Genomic DNA, 2621 nt, shown 5'->3' on the forward strand with positions numbered 1-2621 from the left:
AAGTTGAAACTAAGTGAATTCAGCGGCAATTGGAAACCCCAGTATTACAAAGCAGTGTATTTCATCATATACGGTTTAGTCTAATTCTGGATAAACCACGTCTCCCCACTTTTGCCTCCAGCTGAAGAGGCATCAGTGGTGCCTGCAGCCTCCTCTGCACAGCTGCTTCTCCACCGACAATTGCTGCTCAGACACAGGGCCCTTCTCCAGAAGTTGATGGTAGAATCGGGGAGCAGAGGGAACAGTCATCCACCCAAACACAAACTCCAAATATGAGAAAGCGTCTGTTGTGCAATTTTTTTTTTCAAGTGCTAAAAATCTTTTATCGGATTACTTTGTAAAATAACTTATATAAAGTCATGCTTGTAACGTTCTTGCCTCTTGTGGTCTTAGATTTCACACCAAAGAAGATTGAGGGCTAAAAGTACCATTACAAGAAGAAACACGAGGGAGGCAGATGCTCAGAGAGTCGGAATTCATGCCTCCATTTGAGATACAAAGAGAAAATATAGGCCTGAGAGCTCCTTGGAAGGCGAGATAAGAGAAATTATAGATGAGGGATCTCTTTGTCACATCATAGAAGGATATCTGCCCATATTCATCGTCCAGGAAAACTCCAACTCTGTGCATTTGCTCTCTCCAGGAAACCCTTTTTAAAGGGGGAAAGGCCCAGAAAGTATAATCGGTTCCCATCATGGATCCTTGAATAAGACCTTATCTCCGGAAGCACTTCTGCTGGCAGAGCTTCCGTGTACGCCCAGCTGCCGCTGTGTTGCCTCTCCCACATCCACCCCCCAGGAGGTGCCACCCCGAGGTGAAGCTCTCCACACCCAACGTGGTGGCACTCAAGTCAAATCTCTCTGGGTGACCGGCTACATCCTGCTGCGCATCTCTGAGTCTCACACTTCTCAGATCCTCAGATAAGACCAGACAGGGATGAGCTGTTTTAGGGTCCAAAGTTACAGGGCTTTGCAGCACTTTTAGCATTTTGCTCATTCCTGTTATTTGGCGTAAACTCAGGTCTGTGATTCGGGCGGGCTCTAGACACTGAAGCAGTAGTGACTCACTCCTTTCCAAAGAATACCTTGCATTCTGGAGCGACGCTGAGGCAGATTGCCCACATTTCTTCTCTAGCTCTGCAGTGATTTTTGGAGGCTGCAGATCTGTTCAGAGAGCCTGACTTCACTCTCCCTCAGTTTACTCATGTTCTCTCTCCCCAAACAGTTCCGTCTCTGTAGTATTTCCTGGAACTTCTCCTTCAACTTTGTGGCAAACTCCATCAGTTTGTTCTGATTGGCTTCTCTCAGGTTCAGGTTGAATCTGCAACCTTGCAGGCTCTGGAAGTTCACTTTGTTTTCTTCAATCATCAGTCAGAACCTTATCCTATATTCAGACTCAATCATCACTTTAAAATTCTGCTCTTCTTCCTGCATCATCACCATTCTTCCTTGCTCATCAGCCAATATGCTTTTAGTTACTTCAAGTTCCTCCTTCAATGTGTTCAATATCTCCTGGAATAACTTCCTATAATTCTCAGCAGCTTCTTGTACTCCATACACCACGTGATTCTTGTGCTCCTGGGACTTGAAGTACTTGTCACAAATCGTGATTTGGTCATCATGGCAGAACAGCTGTGGTGGATCCAGATGTATCTCACAGCAGACATCTTCTGGGATTTCTTGCTCTAACTGGGAGCAGAGCCTTTTGGACATGCCGGCAGGTGGCCCTCGTTGAAGACTGGGCTGTTTCTGTTGTGGAATACACCTCCCCGTACTCTGAAAAGGAAAAGAGTGGCAGTGTTCTGGTGCAGACACACTTGTTAACCTCAGTCCGCAGTCAAGCATCACCAGGTCAGCGCATCCTGGACTCCTCAAATCCAGCAAATCTTCGGCAGCCACGTGTTGGGCTCTCAGCAGTCAACATAGTTGGCCAGGACCCTCCTCTTGGAATGGTTTCTTCTCTTTGCAATCAAGATCATGTAAATGACGACCCTCCTACGTTACTCGTCTGTTTCCCAGCATTCTTTTTCGACTTGGAATCCTCTTGAACCTCTAAGTTTTGGGGTGCTTCCAGGGTCAGTTCTGGTCCCTTACCTTATGCTAATTCCAATGTCTCCCTAGGTAATCACATTTACTTCCCTGTTGTGTAATTTTGAAGGTAGGATGTTGACACAACAATTGTGAGGACCATGAGGAAAAGGTATTGAGGTTATCATTTCATCCAGTAATTGCTATATTTGGTATTTACCCAAATGAGTTGAAAACTTATGTCCACACAAAACCCTGTACATAGATGTTTATAGCAGGTTTATTCATAATTGCCAGAACTTGGAAGCAATCAAGATGCCCTTCAGTAAGTGAACGGTTAAGTAAACTGTAGCACATCCAGACCATGGAATATTATTGAGTGCTAAAAGGGAATGAGCTCTCAAGCCATGAAGACACAGAGGAAACTTAAATGCATATTTCTAAGTGAAAGAAGCCAGCCTGAAAAGATTATATACGATAGGATTCCAACTATATGACATTCTGGAAAAGGCAAAACTATGGAGACAGTAAATAGATCAGTGATTGTCAGGGGATACTAAGGCAGGAGGGATGAATAAGTGGAGCACAGAAGAT

At 44.8% G+C, this 2621-nt stretch overlaps 1 pseudogene; it reads right to left on the minus strand.

Moving 5' to 3' along the window:
- Positions 1 to 396: 396 nt before the first annotated feature.
- Positions 397 to 1712, minus strand: LOC114903916 (annotated as a pseudogene).
- Between the last annotated feature and the right edge of the window lie 909 nt (positions 1713 to 2621).

Source organism: Monodon monoceros, unplaced genomic scaffold (assembly GCF_005190385.1).
Source record: "Monodon monoceros isolate NGI ecotype Baffin Bay Population unplaced genomic scaffold, NGI_Narwhal_1 Super_Scaffold_21, whole genome shotgun sequence".
In the NCBI taxonomy this organism is placed as follows: domain Eukaryota; kingdom Metazoa; phylum Chordata; class Mammalia; order Artiodactyla; family Monodontidae; genus Monodon; species Monodon monoceros.